Raw genomic sequence first — 22343 nt, forward strand, 5'->3', positions numbered from 1 at the left:
AAATGGGAAAAACACACACACACACAAACACACATACATGCATACACACATACACATACACACACACACACACACACACACACACATATATATATATATATATATATATATATATATATATATATATATATATATCTTATATATATATATATATATATATAGTTAAGGATTTAAACCAGAAAAACGGCAATATAACGAACTTTAGATGGAAATTCGGGCATTTTTTTCAGTTGCCCCTCTTCAACATCCTCCGTTCTTTTAGAATATCTCTTGTCCTTTCCAATTGGCTGCCTTTGAAATTAATCACTACAGGAAGGCAGCAGGGCCCCGTGATTCAGACTTTGGGCAGGGCTTATAGTGGAAGAAGAGAGTGGATGACCTTGTGCAAGACACATGTGGGAAGAGAGAGCTGTAATCAAGCTTATAAAACCAGGAGACAACCAACGATTTTTCTTAGAACATCGCCAGCTGTCAAGATGTTCATTCCTGTCCCTGCTTGCTCTACCTACCATCTAGGGACACCCACATGTTCATTTACATATTGCTAACCCTTTCTCAGCAATTTGGAAGAAAACAAGACCTCAGATGCCCAGGTACTGTAATGGAGCAATTTTGAGTGCAGTCAGTTACCATTTTTGTCTCTTATCTGTACATCCTTTTTCATTTTTCCAAGGCAACTTTCTCCCTAATAGCTCAACATTATGGTCCCTATTTTTCATTACCATAACACATTTCCCCCATTGCTACCATCGATGCTGTAAATAATTCCCCTTGTGATGCTAGTAGAGATATTAAATCTAATTGTGATATTCCCATCTAGATAAGCGTATGCTACATCGGGAAGTAACGTTGTTTCGTGCTAAGCATCCCCCTAGAAATAAAACAACATAGTATACCTTTCTGTATAAGCTCCCAGTCATTTTATATCCCTGTGAGTGGACTTTGATGTGAAATAATAAGAGAGAATCGTGTTTAACGTTCCACACATGTCTATCGTCTTAGTACTCATCCTAGAATGCAGTCTCATTGCAGAAGTAAATATCTTGCCTAGTTTTGAGATGAAATTTGGAATCCCTTGGAAGTAGCACCAGGCCTATTCAGCAACCCGCTGTGCGCAACACTTATTTCTGTGCCTAGATCATTTCCCAGCCACAAGTCCTAGTTGACTTACAATGAACTGCCTTCCATTTAATTTCAGGACCCATTCGAGTCCCTGTCACCCTTAAGGGGTAAATTGCTTACTCACATAATTTAGTGTAAATATAGTTCAATTAAACTAAATATCTAGTTTCATATAATTTTTTCCTTCCACTGATACCAGCTTTCAGCCATAGATTGTTTGTTATGTTTCTGTGCTCTAGCAGGGCCTTTTAGGAGTGCCAGAGAGTCACTTTCACAGTTTTTTCAGACACCGAGAACGAAAATTGATAATATATATATCTATATATATAGGTATATGATATATAACTATCTATCTAATATAATAATATATATATCTATATATATTATAATATATATAATATATATATTACCGGGGGGGGGGGGGGGCTCACTCTCATACATTAAATGATTAATCGTGGATGAATCTCTTATGCTGATATTTTATCCTACACAGCTGCCCATTCATATAAAGATATACTGAAAACTCATCAGAAGAGTGTCTGACCTCCTATACACGATGTGCCATGCACTTGCCATGCACCCACGTTCTTGCTTCCTTTGTATTCTGGACTTATGCCAGCTCATCTTCTATGTCTTATCCCCAGTGCTTAATAAGTCTTCCTCTACTACCTCTCTTAACACCTACTATTTGGTCAGGTTGGCAAGGTAGCCTCTTCGTGATATTGCGTGATTGTTTCCTGCTACTGAACATCATGATTTCTTTATATTTCTTTGAACTTGGATCTCAAGGCTTTTTAGTGACAAGCATATCCAAAAAGTGCAAAGAATTCGAGAAGTTAAGAGGGCATTGTAGCTATTACAGCTACATATGCATCTGGTAAAAAATTATCAGTAGACTCTACATACATACATACACATACACACACACACACACACACACACACACACACACACACATATATATTTCTATATATATACTATATATATATATCCTATATATAATAAAGATAAGGACCACGAAGGAAAAATAAACGAAGGAGTCTGCTATTTTTCCTTCGTGGCATTTATCTTTATTTATGGATTTATCACGTTCCTAACTTTCGTGATTCAGTTATACATATATATATATATATATATATATATATATATATATATATATATATATATATATATATATATATTATATATATATATATATATATATAATATATATATATATATATATAATATATATATACATATATATATATATATTAGTTTCACCAGACTATGGTTCCCAGGTATTTTCCACATGTCTACGATAGCTCGAAACTCTGATCCGTCATTCACCCATACACACCTTTTTAGTTCTCTCTTATATGCATTTACATTTCTCACCTCTCTAAATTCTAGTACCGTATTGTACACAAACCATTGGAAAATATGGCTCTTAATACCCAGGAAGTACGAAAGCAGCTGCAAGATAGGTGAGTGGCACAATATATATATATATATATATATAATATATATATATATATATATATATACATATATATATATATATATATATATATATATATATATAATATATGTATATATATATAGTATATATATATATATATATATATATATATATATATATATATATATATACTATATACGCATATATATACATATATAAATACATAAATATATATATATGTATATATCTAGTAAATATTTAATATATATATATATATATATAATATATATATACTATATACGCATATATATACATATATAATCATAAATATATATATGTATATGCATATGTACATATATTGTCCCTAACCTTAATAATTTTACCTTTCGATGTTAGCGTCACTGGCGCATCCGCAACGCCATTCCGTGTCTCCTTCACGGGAATATCTGAAACTTTCCAGGCCTGAGCCTCTTATAAGGCAGAGAAATTGAATTCCTATAATGGGTTTCGCTCAGCGTCCAACACACAATGCTTCATCATGCTGAAGAATAAGTCTATTGAAACCGCGTAATAGTCTCCAAAGACCCAGAAGAGGCGAATGCACCCGAGTCAGGATTATGTAACTTAGGACACTATAGGCGGTACGTTGAGTGTATTACGTTGCGGGATGATTATGTATGGGAGGAAAAATGGACTTTCTATAGGACTGACTTTTGAGGCATCTCTACGTGCATGTCGATGTATCTATCAATATATGGATGTGTTTGAAATACAGATTGCAGAACTGCCATATTATTATTATTATTATTATTATTATTATTATTATTATTATTATTATTATTATTATTATTATTATTATTCAGAAGATAAACCCCTATTCATATGCAAAAAGCCCACAGGGGCCACTGACTTGTAATTCAAGCTTACAAAGAATATGGTGTTCATTTGAAAGAAGTAACAGAAGAATATAGGCAAGAAAGAAGATATGAGTTATGGGGAAAAAAGAAAAAAAGAAAAATCAATAAATTAACAAACAAGAAGATAAAAATATACATAAAACAGTGCAATACAGGGTGAAATGTTTGAAGGTAGTATTGAATTGCATCTTCCCCTGCCCTTTTAGGGCTATAATTGCACATCATCATAAAAATGTCAGCTTGTTGTTTATTTCGGATAAGTTTTTAATGAATTATATCTTTGGAGCCTTCAACAGTAAAGCAGTTCGAAATGCAGCTCAACTTTTGTCTTAAGAAAGAGGTATAGTTGTGCTTAGCTTTTACAGTCTGTTAACTTCGGTTGCTTATGTGTTCGGTGGTTGGGTGGAAAACTTTTGGAACTTAGATCATTAAAATTTTTTGTGAGACAAATTTTAGGAGTTATATTTTCCTGTCTTAGATCATTACGGTGATCTGTGTCCCGAGAGAGGAAATGTTTTAGTCTTTGCTCTTATAAGAATAAAGCATTTTTCTATCCATGATTTTTGTTAATGAATTTTTTTTTTCTCTTTTTACACAATTTTCAGATAATGAAAATAATGACATCATTATGTCAATATGTCAGTTTATCTGTTATTTAGCAATGTAATTATTACTCAAATGAACTAGCTAGGCTCACCATTATTTCTGTGAAGTAAGAATCATTGGGAAAAAACATAGGGACTAAATTCTGACCAGCTTCATCTTTATCGTTTTACGATATCCTTACGACGGCTAATACATATTTGTATAAATTCCTATTATGCATGCTAGGGTGACGGAAAAAATATTCGAACCTGACTGAGAGAGAGAGAGAGAGAGAGAGAGAGAGAGAGAGAGAGAGAGAAGAGAAAAGGAATTTGCCACCTCATTTGGGACAAAGGTCAATGCTCTATTAATAAGTCTTGTTTCTCAACGCATGCGGGTTCACACCTTCCTAAATCAAAATGTATACACTTTACTTATTCTTTGGAAATAAATGGATAAAGTTCATGCATTCCTTGGATGATATTTATATTCTTCCGAAAGCATTCTTTGTTAAAGGTGAACTGAATTAGATTTCTTTCAGCATATTACTGGAATGTACTCTGGTTTCTTCCCTTGATAGGCTTTGGCTAAAACAAAATTTTGAATAGGCAGAAATACAGTTAGGTCTTCTATAGAAATTATACTTAAATCCATAACACTTCTAGGTACTAGGCAACCCTAAAAGTAGTGAGCTACCTTCTTTTTCCATTTTCATAGTTAATCTTAACTATTCTTTCACCCCTTTATTCAGTCCAACAAAGAAAATATCTTCTCCCTGTTCAAATAAGTATTGCATCGTCAACATCCCTAAACCATATTACAATATTTGGTATGATTTTGTTTACTATTCTGTTGTCAAAATATTCCATTTATTCATTGCTCAAAACTGGAGAGAGAAGATTATCGAAGCCATACCAAAGTTTTGAGCGTAATATTTCCTGTTAATTTATAATTTACGTTCTTTGACTCGTATTTTCATCAGCTTTACAAAGGTGTTCTTATAGGAATGGTTTATTCAGCTGTCTACCCTCGAGGGCATTAAATAAGCATTCGAACGAATACTAAAAAAGGTACTTTTGCGAATAACGATACCACATGAAACTTACAAGCCTAAACTCACAATGAAAATGTCCATGAGGGAAAAGGAAAGAGGAAGTATCTGTCAAAAGGAGGAATGGGTCAACAATTTCAAGAGAGGGGATGGCAACGCAGGGAGAAATATTTCCTGGGGTCATGAATACGAGATATGAGGGCGACGAGGAAGACAGGAATGTGCTTATGAATGAATTCACAATTTTGAATTGGAAGCGATAATAAAGAACCTTCGGAGACAGATAACACCAGGTTATCATGGGATTACTGCAAAGATAATTTTAGCTGAAAATGAAATGGTACTTCATGTACTAACCAGACAGTTAGGCGTATATTCGGTATGCTTAGGAACAGCAAGTCACCGCAAAGGTACCGAAGATATGTGAACTGACTGAATGTGGTATACACAGAGGCTTTGCACTGTCATCAATTGTAATGAAAATATTGAGCATGGGTGTTCTCAGTTGGCTGGAGAAAGGAATTAATGAAATGCTCAGAAAAAAAGATAAAAGTTGCACAGATCAAATATTTGTGTTAAGGTCTGTGTTAAGTTAATTTTTCACGGGGTCTTGTTCGCTGAATTTGCAGTAAATAGTTTGTCGCCACAAAGGAAGGTGTAGACTGAAGTAAGGTAGAAACTTGCCAGACTTAGATTATGATGCTGTTTTCATCAGAAAAACGCCTTAATATTTAAAAAAAAATATACCATACATATAAAGAATGGTACTTGAAATAAACGTTAGGAGAAAAAAAAACAGAAATAATAAGGACAGAGCGTACATAAAAGGAGGAGATAACATTAGATGAAGAAAGAAATAATGAGATTAAATCATCCAAATATTTAGGAACAATAATGACTCTTGACTCTGAAATATTATATGAGACTAAAAACGGTAAATCAAATAATCGGGCAATCTGAATCAAATCTGGAAATCAAATAGATTAATATTGCATACAAAAGCATGATTATGCATTCTGCATAAGCCTAGTATGTTCTTGATTGATATATAGGCAAGAATCAATGTGACAATGAAACTATATCTAAAAGATCTTGTCAGTTTAAAAAAGCCACCTCACCTCATCAATTAGCAATAACTGAATCGTTAGACATTAAGAAGCATGTTCCTTCTTTTAACAACCAAACTACCTCTACAACAATGTACCCGTCTTTGTTTTTGTTTGAAGTCATTCAGTTCTTGGTTCCCCTCCTGAAAGGTAGCGGTCTGTTCAATGTTAGTTTTTTTAAATTTTTTTAATCTGTAAATTTCTTAATTCTGAGTCGTTGTAACATTTTTATATATTAGAATTGCGTTTTTCAGCTTTGAAAATGAGACTGTGTCCTCGAAACGCCAGCATGTAAAGACGTCTCCTTCAGAAACTTATGTATTTATTCCCGTTCCGTTTCTCTTCTGGCGAAGGAATATTTTCTTCCATCTTCTCGAAATATTTTTCCCTTTTCCTCTCGCTCCCTTTACATCTCACTTTTGTCTCGAACAGCATCCGGGATAGAGAAAATCAAGCGAAGAAGGAAACTATTTTCTTCTTACTTTAAGCACCGGAAAACCCATAAAGCCCATCTCTCTCTCTCTCTCTCTCTCTCTCTCTCTCTCTCTCTCTCTCTCTCTCCATAGATTCCTTCCACAGAAACCCAGATAGCGATAGTGAAGTGGACACCTCCATAAAATGGAACCATCTCTTTTCACTGCATCTTTTCTCAGCGTTTTTCCTCCATTTTGCTTTTTTTCCTTTATTTTCCTCGTAAAAGGAAGTATTTCTTTGTTTGTTTGGGATCCGTGAAACGTAGAGAAGGGGTAAAAACCGTTGATTTTTATATATCTTTTAGCCAGTCTTATATTTTTTGTTGCAATTCTGTGTGATATACAGATGATAAAAGCTCGTCTTACTGAATATTTTTTTGTCATATTCAGAACTATTTCAGTAAACACACTGTTGTTGTTGTTTGAAATGAATCTCTCATGATTAATAACAATTAACGTGTGCTGCAGATCTGCAATGTTTGAAGGTCTGCTAAAAAAAATGAACAATAAATATAAATTGTAAAACCACTTCCTTGATATTTGACAATAAGAAGAATTTTTTGCTACTTTATTTTTTGAAACGTAAAGGATACAAAGAATCTTACTTTGTTTCTATGTAAACGATGCAATCCTGTTTATATTTTTGTTCAATGGAAAGTATTTATTGAATTTATGCATGTTTAGAATAACTTTTCTGTAATTTACTAATAAAAAATAATCTATGAATGAGGCTTGCCTCATAAGAATGGTATTTCTGTAACTCTACGGCAAGATGATTGGACGATGAATGATCAACGTACCAATTTACAGCCCTCTATAGAACCTGCATAGTTTTTAAGATGTGAGGGTGGACAGAACATAAAATGCGGACGGCCAGACAAATAGCCTCCACATTAGTTTTCTTTTACAGAAAACTAAAAAGAGATTTTTCAAGAAAGCCTGAAAGAAGACTTCTTCTTACAGGCACTTTCAAGGGAAATCTAGAAAGACGCTAGAGAAGGAAGTTGACAAGAACTCTGAGAAAGTGGCCAAAGATTCGTTAATGAAGATTTCCATTTTCCTCCAATTCTTAGCTTTTCACTCGTGGTTCGTTTATTCTCTTTCGTCATAAAAAATGCTTTGACAACGAAAAAACAGAAGTGTGTTATTTTCTCATTCAAAATTGCCAGCAATTTGATTCAGTCTGAAATTTTATGTATTTTCTCCTTTTAGTATAATTTTTATTGAGATGGTATGTATTCACTTCAGCTTTTGCGCTCATATACACACACACATATATATGTATATATATACATATTTATATATATATATATATAATATATGCATATATATATATATATATATATATATATACATATATATATATATATATATATATATATATGTATATATATATATATATATATATATATATATATATATATATAATATATATATATATATATATATATATATATAAATAAATGTAAGTATCAAGAGACAGAGGAAGTCGACGGCCAGTAGGACACATCAGCGTGAAGGTGGACCATTGGAAACGTAGTGATTCATTGCGATTCTTTATTTCCTACGTTTCGTAATAACTTTATTACATCCTCAGGGAATCTGTTAGACAATAAATAAAATTACTTTAAAAATTACTCTAAAACTCAACATTTACAAATTACAACACAGAAAAAAAACACGCACATACAGAAACAAAAACAAGACCAAAGACCGCTAACCAACCTTATGCAAATAAGGCAGAAGACAGAATAACAATATATAAATAAAAGTTAACTCAGGTATAGTTGTGTGGAGGAGGTCGGGGTATTTAACTGGGGAACCAGTTGTTTAATAAATAATGATTCTAGGATAGGCAGTTCATATGCATTGCTTGTTTGGCCTATGATACGGAAATCTCTTCTTTCGATATATATTTTACAATTTTGTGAATGGTTTCTTATATTGGAATGTTCGGGATTGGAGAGTCTACAGCCAGTATGGAATCTTAATCCTCGATGAAAGTCGATTCTGACTCGAATGATATATTATATATATATTATAATATAATAATTATAGTTATATATAGTATGTATTATATATATATGATATATCTGATTATATATACGGTAATATATAATGAATATATATATGCTTAATTTATATATCTATATCACCACACACATATATATTATATATCATAGCATATATATATATATATATACTATATAGTTGATATATATACATACATATATTGACATTTAACCATATAGTGCATATATAATTCATATATATATAAAAATATTATAATGAATAAATAAAATATATTATATATATATTATATATATATATATAATATATGATATATATATATATATATATATATATATATATATATATATATATATATATATATAAGAATATATTAATATGCGTATGTGCTTGTGTGACCTATATATGTATGAATATGTGTGTATATATACAGGCATACATATTTACCAGTAAGTGTAAGGGTCATCTGCTAGCTCATTAAGATTTTGAATGTATCTCATAGCCCGTTGCCTGTTTTTCTTACTCACAGTTTCCTAAATTATCAAGAGATATAATCAAAAGAGGGCACCACAGAACACAACAAATCTTAGCATAGTAATATGCAAAATTCTTGTTATGTTCGACTTATGACTTTTGTATCTTTAACACTAACCATTAGTGGAAAACTGGAACAATTAAATAAATAACAGGGATGACGCACAATGATCTAGTTTGATTAACTATACTATAATTCTGTTAAACTTTACTTGATGTTGTTTTCATATCACTGAACAAAATTAGTTTCGACAAAATCACTGTCTATGGAAAAATGAAATCCAGGGAATTTCCATGAAATATGCGCAGTGCATGGATATACTCGTAATGTATTCCCACACAAGAACAAACATAATACAAATGTAATAAACCTAATGCATTTATATATACACCTGAGATTGTTTAGAATTTATATATAATTATCATTGCTTTTATTTCTATACGATTTTGTTGGCATCCGCTATGAACGATGGAACACGGCACTGCTGTCTCCCGTATCCTCCCAATCACCTACCTATCTCGCTTCCCCCTGGGGCAGATAAACAGGTTTGCAGGAGAAGGGTGGATGTCTTCCCTACCCTCCCGTTCCCCTACGTACCCTGCTCACACCCAAGGCGGACAAACCTTTTTGCAGGGAATGGGTGGCTGTGTCTTCTCTCCCCTACTGTCATCTGGGGGGCGACAAACAATATTCACTCAGATTTTAATATCAAAGATATTTTCATCTCGCAGCCTGATGATGGGACTGAGAAATGCCGAAACGTTGCTAATGAGAATAAGACGGTGTTACAGATTTTTAGCACTAGTGTTCTTGTGCCTTAATGGCAATAAATATAAAAGTGGAAGCAGCACTTTCGATATTTTGATTAATACAAGCATGTGCACGTACATGTACTTATTTTGAATATTCAAGTCATTGCATAACAAAAGAATCAATTACAGATTACTCTGACAAATCTCGGAGGAGAAATGATTTGCTGACTGGAACCTACAGAAGCAATATAATCAAGGCCATTCGTTGCTATCAACAAGTGGCAGTCACTGGATCGAACCACATCAGGTTATTGTTGAAAAGACCCTTCAGCTTTTGTCATCTTTTAGACGTTAATGACAATATTGTAATTACATAAACTAATATTGCAGATGCTCTTATCATTACCATTCAAAATCGCGACCAGATGCCGGAAGTTTAACTTGATGAAAAATAACTATTTGACTGTAATTATAACCAATGGAAGACTCCGTAGCAATAACAATACTGCAGAGCAGAAATGTTCCTTTTTTTTTATTAAAACAAATAGCCGGTATCTATTACGTTTTAGTAACGACAAGCTACGTAGTTATAAGTTCCGTTTCTTGGGCTAGCGTGCTAGACGTTCTAGTGAATCATGAATGGAGTCGGGCTTCTTGCTGTGGATGGCATGCATTGAACTATTTCACTTTTATTGTCTTCGCTGTTACTCATTTTAACTAAATGTATATACCAATATACTGCATGTATTCAAATGCGTGGATGAATGCATGTAAAACTAAGGCCTAATGAATCGCAACTTGAAGAGAGACTATCTGACATATTTTGCGTGAGTACACGCAATTATACGTCAAAATAAGCAGATATGTATGGGCGATGTCTTTATTTACCTCTGGCATGACGAAAAGACACACGCAACTACCTGCAGGCAAACGGGTCAAACAGGATAAGAATCGCGAAGCTTTTAGCAAATGGCTGCCATTCCATTTGATTGCTCCCCAAACATCGACCCCATCACCTCACATCAAGACTCAACTGCACAAGTTTCAAAGGCCTTGTCTCTTGTCCATCAAACTTGTCTCCTGTTTGTGATAAAAGGGCAGACTCAAAGAGAGTCCTTTGTCTGGAGACAAAGAGGGGAAAAAACACAAGGCCGTAAAACGGTAATGCGTATTACACTACAGAGGTCTTAGTGATCATAGGTGTATTTCCCGGAGTGCACAGCAAGAGACGGAGTTATCCAAGAGAGAGAGAGAGAGAGAGAGAGAGAGAGAGAGAGAGAGAGAAAATAAAAACGTTCTATGCGCTAGAGACGTCTGGGACATCGTTAAATTGTGCGGTATCTAGAGGCTAGTTCGATTATGTGGCTACTTGTTTAGATATGTTCTTTTAATATAATCTGATTTTCGGACAAGTAGAATGTTCTCCATTAGCCATATAATAACCAAATTAGATTGACATTACGTCTTTCCTGAAGACACAGCAACAATAACAATATTGCATTATAATTAATAATATAATCAAGAATCTTGTTAACGGAACGATCACCAAAAATTCAATTGCATTCATATTCATTCATACAGCCCTCGATCGCAACTAATGGTAATTATAAGAACGTTATAAATCCCATGAACCCGGTAATAATTTCAAGGTAATAGATCATAAAACATACAAACGGAAATATGTACACGATTTATATTCCAAGCTGAAAGTCAACTCTCTCTCTCTCTTCTCTCTCTCTCTCTCTCTCTCTCTCTCTCTCTCTCTCTCGAAAAGCTTTATATCACTCTACTCACTGTCACTCCTCAAGCAATATTAATGATGACTAAAGAACGGGAACCTTTGATTATGGTCCTCACTACTCTTCTACCGACTACAAGTCAGCACGCCATCAAAACTGAAGAACCAATATTTGACTTTAATCTCTAATACCTTTCGGTAACTCTGAGAAAGGGTTAACCTTTGTACTTGAGTGCTTTGATATTTTATTTAAGAAAAAAATTGTGATGAGACAGACAAGGAAAGCTATTAGAGGTATCTCACTGTGCAGTAAAATGTATTCATGGATAATTCATTAATATATATATGTTATATATATATACATATATATATATACATACATACTAATATATATATATATATATATATATATATATGTAGTGTATGTATATAATATATGTTATATATACATATATATATTAATGAATTATCCATGAATACATTTTACTGCACAGTGAGATACCTCTAATAGCTTTCCCTTGTCTGTCTGTGTGTAAGTGTGTGTGTGTATGTGTGTGTAAATATTATATATATTATATATAACATATACATTTGTGTGTATATACATATATATATATATATATATATAATATATATATATATATATATATCATTTATATATATATATATATATATATATATATATTTATATATATATATATATATATATATATATATATATATATATATATCCCATATATATATATATCTAGGTATATCCTATATATATATATATATATTATATATATATATATATATATATATATATACATGCTCTGTAACCTACAAACCTAAAACTTTTTCACAAAATATGTGAAATACCTAGAATCAATTTCAAATATTACACTTGTACGCACAAAAGGAAACTCTGCCAAACACTTACTGCTGTAACACCCACAACGTTTGACACTCTACTGAGTACACCAGGATGACCTCCACGAGGTGGCTGGGTGCTGGTACCGTCTTCCTCTGTTTCTGTATTCATGATGTTCCAGGCTTGGTGAACAATTTTTCCAATGTCTATTATCACTATGTATCACTCGATGCTCCTGATTGTGTGAATCTATCACCTAACATTCTCGATATATATTATATATATATATATATATATATATATATATATATATATAATATATATATATATATATATATATATATATATATATATATATATATATATATATATATATATATGTGTGTGTGTGTGTGTGTGTGTGTGTGGTGCTTTTTACAGTAATTTGAATTATTTTTCGGTTAATTGCCTAATAGCACTGCTTTAATATGAAAACTATAACTTTATATGTAGTATATATTTTCTATATTATATACACACACACACACATATATATATAAATATATATATATATATATATATATAATATGTATATATATATATAATATATATATATATATATATATTATACATATATATATATATATATATATATATATATATATATATATATACTATATATATATATATATATATATATAATGTATTTTTAATTACTGAGTGACTCACGAGTATTTTCATAAATAGTTTCTTGCTTTCATATTAAATAAACTAGACTAATTGAAATTACTGTAAAAAAGAAAAAAAAAAAAACAAAAAAAAACACTTTCAGCTGTTAATTCTTGTTTGTACAGCAAATGCCGTTTTCTTTACTCTACAGGCTCACTCCCTTTTCAGTGTCTGCCAGCAGAATCATCGATGTCCAGTGATTCTGCTGTGAACTGGAGGATATTACTTGAAAATCAAAACTTCTGTATTTCAAGAGAATTTATCTGGATTCCTATCATGCAGCATGAGAAATTGCAAATGTTGTTTTAAACGACTAACGCGAAACTGTTATGATTTCCGCTCCGTCAACAACCCTTGCGGCAAAACATAAAACATACAAACAGCCGCCAGTTTGTTTGTTTTCTGACTCGAAAACGTCACTTCGGCTGGATCATGTTTCTTTAAAGGAATAAATATTATTTTGACATTTTAATTTGTTTAGTTCTCCATTAGTTCTCACTACTGTATACTCTGCTTTTTTGGATCCCTCCTCTTTCTCACTTTTTCCATTTCATTTCTGCCTTTAATTAATGATTGCTTTCCTACTGGGGAATCCTCCCGTGATTCGAAAACTGCAGTTTTTGTAAAGGGTCTATCCTTCCACTTTCCACTCTTGCCCTACTATTAGTTATCACGCGCTGTCATTTTTTACACTTTCTATGTTTGAGTTCTGATTTACTTAAAATATCGCAAAGTAATATATTATATATATATATATATATATATATATATATATATATATATATATATATATATATATATACGTGTGTGTTTGTGTGTGTTTGTGTGTGTGTGTGTATGCATCATTTGATTCACTGAACATGATGCTGGTAATGCAATTCACTGCTACTTTGAATAGTGCGCTGCTGCTAACTTTACCTTCGCGTTATAATCCTTTTTCACTAGAATTTTGATTTTTCTTTTTCGCCTTTACTTCAATTGCATTTACTACATAATTTTCTTTGATGTTTCCAAAAGTTTACTCTACCTAATTTTCAAGCCTTGTATTTCTTTTTTATATTATATTTCACTGCTGACATCGATGATGGGGATCATAACATCATTCTACTTACTTTGATGTGATTTGCAATATGTATTACATTTTCTAGCAAGTAATATATTCGTTACTTCCTCTCATTTTCGCTATGGAAACGCAAGAGACACTATTGGCATATAAACCAGAAACGGGAAAAAAAGGATGAAAACCAAAAGCATGGAGATTTTCCTTACAATTCACAACCACTAATAATCGCACTGGAAAGCGACAAAGAGACAAAAACAAGATGGGAAAATTTCCTTCACAAAATCGCAGCGAATTTTTCGCTGGTCTACGTCAGTGTCAGCAACAACAGCTCCACGCGGCCTTGTTCCCTCCCTTACTATGTTGGCACTACCAAGTGCGATATGGAGTCATCGCTCTGCTTTTCATTATAATGCTAAGTCACTCGACAGAGTGACTCTGCAGTGAACGCTCCCTGTCAACACGCCACATAAGGACCATTATCCAGCGAACCCGAAGGGTTCATGGGTGAGACCTACCAGGGCCTCCAGACACGCGCATTCTTTCACTGCTTTCGTTTTATAACTCGCGCTGCTGATAAACGATGATAATGAATTATCCAGGGAAAAAAATTGTTCCTTCTCTTAATGAACCCGACGTACTGCCAGGACATTTAGGCCAAAAGTAGGAGTGATCTGCAATTAACACTAAATAAGTGGAGAAACGACATTGACTGTCTGGGCTGGTCCCTACATGGCATTAGTAAGTATCCTCCTTATGTATGCAGATGGGGAAGGCAGACTGCAGAGGATATATTCACTTGCCAGCCTTGTTAATACCTTTTATTGTCTTTTTTCCCTTCCGCTACAAAAATGCAGCGCCATTGTGCTTCTTCTTTTAATGCTACTACTTATTTCTGGAGTATACTTCATTATTCTCTTTTTCTTGCATTTTATTTGCACTAAAAAACACAAACTATTACTTTACTCACTCTCTCTCTCTCTCTCTCTCTCTCTCTCTCCCTCTCTCTCTCTCTCTCTCTCTCTCTCTCTCTCTCTCTCTCACACAGACACACACAGGCACACACACATTTTTATATATATATATATATATATATATATATATATATATATATATATATATACATAAGCACACAAACACACACACATATATATACAGTATATATGTTATATACATATAGAACATATATATATATATATATATATATATATATATATATTATATATATATGTGTGTGTGTGTGTGTGTGTGTGTGTATATATATACATATATATATATATATATATATATATATATATATATATATATATATATATATATATATTTAGCTGCAAATTGCATATATCCAATTGCACCTGCCTCGGAAATAATACCGAAGGGAAATAATAACTGATAGATGATAGTCACCTGAAGGAGTCGACTCGCTCAACCAACCATGGGAGCCGATTGATACCGGCGCCAAGTACAAATATCCGCACTAGACGGTGACATGTACTACGGCAGAGTCCGTAACAAATTATTCCATTCCCAGGATCCTCTCCTCACAAGACTAGTGGCACAGCGCTTGTCACTGCTTCCAGAGCTACCGTCGGTGGGTAGAATCCATCCCAGTGACTGTCCCTTACCAATTATAATTCCCCTTTTGATACTAATTTCGAGGTAGAGCGAACTGGGTATTAAATTAAACTTGCAGCTTAATGTAGACATACAGATATATATATATATATATATATATATATATATATATATATATATATATACATATATATATATATATATAGAGAGAGAGAGAGAGAGAGAGAGAGAGAGAGAGAGAGAGAGAGAGAGAGTCTACAGTTCTCGTTTTCAACAAACATTTTTGGGATGAAGATGCTTGTCCCTCCCACTACATCACTGATGGCCAAGTAGCTCATGAGCGAACAAGATAGCGTGTGGTAGGTAGGTAGTTTTTGTTGTTCAACCGTGCGAGCATTGATTGGGACCAAGTTTGCTTTGTCCCGTTGATCAGCACACCAGTGATCTGGAGAACGTGTAGTGCCATAACATTATTCATAAATAAACATAAACTTCACTATAGAAACAGAAAAAGATAACTGCTTATCTAGCTTAGATATAAAGATAATCAGAGATAATAATAAGTTTAATACTTCTGTCTATAGGAAACACACGTTCACTGGAATGCGGAATAATTTTTATAGTTGGTGCTTCATCAATTTTAAACTAAATGCCATTTCCACTTTGGTCTTTAGAGCACTTAGATATGCTTCTGATTGGAAATCATTCCACTCTGAAATTGAATACTTACAAGATTATTTTTTAAATAACTCGTACCCTACGGAGGTCTTTTATAAAATGGTAAATAAATTACTTAACTTACACTTTACGGAAAATACCCCTTCCTTTGATATTCCAAAATTACCCATATACGCCATTATTCCATATTTTTTTAAAAATAGATTAGGAGACCGTATCAAGAAAATTGTTGAAAGAGAGTTCGGAAGTCTCACTCAGTCATAAAGAGAATTTGCAACCGTTTATACGATCCAATATTATTTACAAATTTACCTGCCCGGGGTGTCCCGGTACTTACGTTGGCTCGACGAAACTTTCGCTTGTTGCAAGTTCGATATTCTAGTCATTTGGGAGTGAGCTATAGAACTGGCCAGAGGATAACCAACCCTGAACTCTCTAATATAAGAAATAATGTACCTCATTGTAAAATTGAAATTAACAAAAAACATTTTTCGATAATTGACAATACCCAGCACAGCTAATATATAACGACACTTGAGTCTTTACATATCAAGTACCTCGTTCCTTTCCTCAATTCCAGTCAATCCACTACTCAGCTTTTCTTGGCGTAGTCGAGGTCTGTGCAAACGATGGTCCTACAGCCATTCCTTTCTTATCCTCCACTTTGTAAAGGTTACTATTCCTGAATAATCTTAAATTTCGTCAATTTTAATGTCACCTTGTAAATAATCTTAGTTTTTTTTTTATTGGCTTTAATTAACCTTTTTTAAAGTTGTTTATGAATATCTTTAAGTTTTTTTAAATGTATTCCTTTTTAATTAGCAAAGTAAACTTAATTTTTCTAAAATGTTTTACAAATGGGAATTATTTTTGTATATTACCGAATGATTGTCAGGATACCACGAAACGTTTCTTAATAAACTTTTATTGATCCTCTGAGTTTCGGTAACCATACTGATGACTACACATCCACACCTTTTTTATATAAATATGTATATATATATATATATATATATATATATCATAATATACTGTAGATATATTATATATATATATATATATATATATATATAGTATAAATATATATAATATAATATATATATATATAATAATATATATTAATGTATATATAATGTATATATATAAAAATATTATATCTATATAATAACATATATAATAATATAGTATATATATTATATATATATACTTATATATATATACATATATATATATATATATTCTATATATCATATAATAGATAGATATATATATATTATATTAGATATATATATATTATATATAGAATATAGATATAAGATATAGATATATATGTAAAAATATATGTATATATATAAAATATATATAAAAATATTTACATATATATATATATATATATATATAGGGATATATATATATATATATATATACATATTTATACTTATATATATATATATATTATATATATATATATATATATATATATATATATATATATATATATTTATATATCACACGGTCACAAACCTAAACAGATTTGACCCTAACCGAAATTATAAAGTATCTTTACAGTCCAAAACATGTAAAAACTGAATATATTAATTTTGTTGCTTATATTTATCTACAACTTTTTTCATTATGAAAGCCTCGAGTTTAAATAAACCAAGACTTAAATTTACAACATTTCTATTATTTGACTTGATGAAACAAGATTCAATGATATTCCTTATAACTGTGTCATTACATGGGATTAAGGTTCTTGCTTGACCCCAGTTAATAGGAGGATCTAAATCTCTCATATGTACGAATAATGCATTCGATATTTGCCCAGTTCTCACAGAGTATTGGTGCTGTTTGAGACGTTGTGAAAGAGATTTACTGGTCTGTCCGTAAGAGACTTTATCACACTTTTTACAAGGAATTTCATATATGCAGCCTGGAAGATCTTTAGGAGAATTTTTGTTTACTAAACTCTTGACATTAATATTACTAAAAACAACATTTATGTTAAAAAGCTTTAAAATTCTCGGAATACCTAAAAACCTTTCATCATAGGGTAATTTTAGAATGTCATGCTTACTAAATTCAAGTTTGTCATTAGTTGAATAAAATGTTTTTCTAGCTCTTTTCCATGTCACATCTAAAAAAATCCTTGGGTATTTAAGTTTCAATGCAATATCATAAATAGTTTTAATTTCAGCATCAATAAACTGCGGGCTACAGACACGTAAAGCCCTTAGGAATATCCCAGAAAAAACAGAGAATTTAACATTTTGATGGTGATTGGAGTAGTAATGAACAAAAGAGGCAATGTTAGTTGATTTTCGAAAGACTGAAAAGGTGAAATTTCTATCATTTCTATGGACAGTTACATTAAGAAAATTCAAATTACAATTTCTTTCTTCCTCTACAGTAAATTTTATAGAAAGGACTAAATTATTGAGATTATTAAGGAATTTCTGGAGATTTTCGTGAACTGGCCAAATACAGAAAATATCATCCACATACCTAAACCATATAACTTTTTGGGGTAAAATTCTTGGTAAGAGTTTTATCTCAAAAAATTCCATGTAAATATTGCTAAGGACAGGAGATAAGGGATTACCCATAGCCATGCCAAACTTTTGTACAAAAAATTCCCCATTAAAGTAAAATTTACTATCATTGATACATAACCTTATGAGACTAATGTACACTTAAGGGAATGTCATGATGTTCTAATTCATCCTCTAAATATTCAAGTAAGTCATCTACAGGCACTTTCGTAAATAAAGAGACAACATCAAAACTAACCATATTAAAATAAAAATTCAAATTTAAGCTATTCAATTTGTTTATAAAATCAACATTGTTTTTAACATTTGTGTTAGAAATGTTCCTACCAAAGAAGTAAGAATTTTTACAAGCCATTTAGATAAATTATACGTAACTGAGGCCACTGAACTAATGATTGGTCAGATAGGGTTATTGATTTTATGTGTCTTGACTAAACCATACATATAAGGTAGGGAGGCGCATTGCGGTGTAAGCTGTTTAATTAAATGGTCCAATATTTAGTGGATATCCTTAACCCATTGGTAGGTAACATCTCTAATGCCAAAATTAAGAATAATGTGGACTTGATAGATAAAATAAATAGTGTATAAGTTAATAGTGAATCGAAACTTGTGAGCTTTGATGTAGTATCTCTATTCACAAAAGTGCCTATTGATGATTTATTGGAGTTTCTATCGGAATTATTAGAAAACAAACAACTGGATATACCATTTTCTAAAAGCACCTTAATTGAAGTGATAAAATTATGTGTTAAAGACTAAATTTGAATTCAATGGAAAATTCTACTCACAAAATTTTGGTATGGCAATGGGAAACCCTCTGTCCTCAGTGCTAAGTAATTTATATATGGAATTTTTTGAAAAGAAAATTGTAAACAATATAATTCCACGCAATGTACCGTGGTTTAGATATGTTGACGACATAATTTGTGTATGGCCAGGGAACGAAGATGTAAATAACTTTTTTGCCAGGTTAAATCAATTAGTACCATCAATTAAATTTACTATGGAAATAGTAAAAGATGAATGCCTACCCTTTTTGGATGTCCTCATACGGAGAAATAGTAGTGGGTTTAAGTATAGTGTTTACAGAAAACCTACTAATATTTCTTCCTATGTACATTTCTATTCTGGACAAAACAATAAGGTTAAAAGATCAGTGTGAGCATCCATGTTTCCAAGAGCACTACGGATAAGTAGCCCAAAATATATAGATGAGGAGATAGATAAGATTCGGAATACAGGCAAGAAACTGAAATATCCAGATAATTTACTAAACAATGCATTAGAAGCGGCAAAAAAGACCATGTATCAAAACCAAAAAGAACCTTACAACAACAAAAATTTGCTTGTACTACCTTATAATAATAATATGAAAGATATCCCACATCTCCTGAAGAATTTTGGTGTTAATGTAGTTTTTTAAAAAAATAAAACAATGAAACAGGTACTTATTAAGAACTCCCCCGACAATGCTAAAGGATGTGTATATAAAATCCCGTGTAAGTCTTGTGACAACTTTTACAGTGGTCAAACGGGGAAAGCACTGGAAAAAAGAATAGAACAACATAAACAATGTGTGAGATATGCACAGGGAAATAGTGGTATATTTGTACATGTTACTGAGAACAATCATGCTATTAACTGGGGGGAAGCAAAAAAGCTGGTGTGTTCTAATAATGCATTGGAAAGGAATATCATTGAATCTAGTTTTATAAAAGAAAGTTACAACAATAATATGAACATCAGTCAAGGAATGTATAAACTTGATCCTTTAATATCAAAAGAAATTTGTAAACTGTTTAAATTTTAAGGTAGGCTGTGGAGATATATGGAAATAGGATTATTATTATATTTGTAAACACAGTAAAGGGGGCAGTAGTAATGAGATGTTCAACCCCGCCTCCCTGACACCTGTCAGGTGTGGACTTGTGCCCTAAGCGGTAGTATCCCTTGAGAATTTATTGTAAATTTTAGCCAAATGATTTTTGAAAGCCACTCCTACCTTGACACCTGCCTGTGGGTGGATCTGCAGTCTCAAACGGTTGTGTGTATGTTCGTCAGTACTGTCTTTATAGTATATATACTTGTGAATTCTAATACTATGTATCAGTCCTTTGTCAATGGCTTGAAAATAAACCCGAAACTGGTCAGGACCTACACCCTGTCTCTTATTTTTCACCTGTGGATGTGTGATATATATATATATATATATATATATATATATATATATATATATATATATATATATGTATGTATGTATAGTATATATATATATATATATATATATATATATATATATATATATATATATATGTAATATATATATATATATATATATATATATATATATATATATATATATATATATATATGAAATTCCACTTTTTTAAGTTTGATGTAAGTCTGTATGTTGCAGTCCTGCGTGAAGATTTTGAGGAAGCGCTTTATACCTGGAGGGTTTGCATGATAAGGAGCAGTTTATTCATACCTTAAATAATGCATCCAGGATTTTCGAACTACTTGAGCTTTTAACAAATGATAATGGTAAGTAATTACCCCCCTGACTGACTGACGTTTAAATCACACACGCACAGAGAGAGGGGGAAGGGAGTGAAGTATAAAACTGTGTAAAGTGCAGTTGCAATGTACTTACGATTTGAGAAGGAAAGAGGAGGGGAAGAGAGGAAACGTGACGAGAGGAGAGAGAGAGAGAGAGACTACGGGACTAGTGTATATCATAAAATGACCAACACATACTCTGTGAGTACATATATCAATGATTTATCATTGAGTCACCAATGGATGAATGAGCTGACCTATTGAGATAAATGGATACAAATTGATTAGTAGGCAGTGGGTGTAAATGTATTGGGATTAACTGTTCTGACTAAAAGCGTTAAAGCAATGAGTTATTTACGTATGGACTAATAAATTAATTATAATAATTCATTTTGAAAATAAGATTCCTTAGTATATGAAAAGATTGATTATAACAGCTATCAATTCCTTTCTAGACGGACAATTGAATTCGTAAATACAATATCATCTTAGTTTTTATTTTTACGTGAGTAGCCATAATTTTCTATGGTTTAAACCTTCTAAATGGACGGTACGTGAGGTCTCTACGATCGCCTTTGCGTTTCAACCCTTTTTTTTCGGGAGC

General features: G+C 31.9%; 1 protein-coding gene across 1 annotated transcript in view; it reads right to left on the reverse strand.

Moving 5' to 3' along the window:
* Window positions 1–22343, reverse strand: part of LOC135219568 (potassium channel subfamily K member 18-like) — a 614734-nt gene that overhangs the window by 92828 nt on the left and 499563 nt on the right. The window lies entirely within an intron of this gene.

The sequence above is a fragment of the Macrobrachium nipponense genome, chromosome 1, assembly GCF_015104395.2.
Source record: "Macrobrachium nipponense isolate FS-2020 chromosome 1, ASM1510439v2, whole genome shotgun sequence".
Classification (NCBI taxonomy): domain Eukaryota; kingdom Metazoa; phylum Arthropoda; class Malacostraca; order Decapoda; family Palaemonidae; genus Macrobrachium; species Macrobrachium nipponense.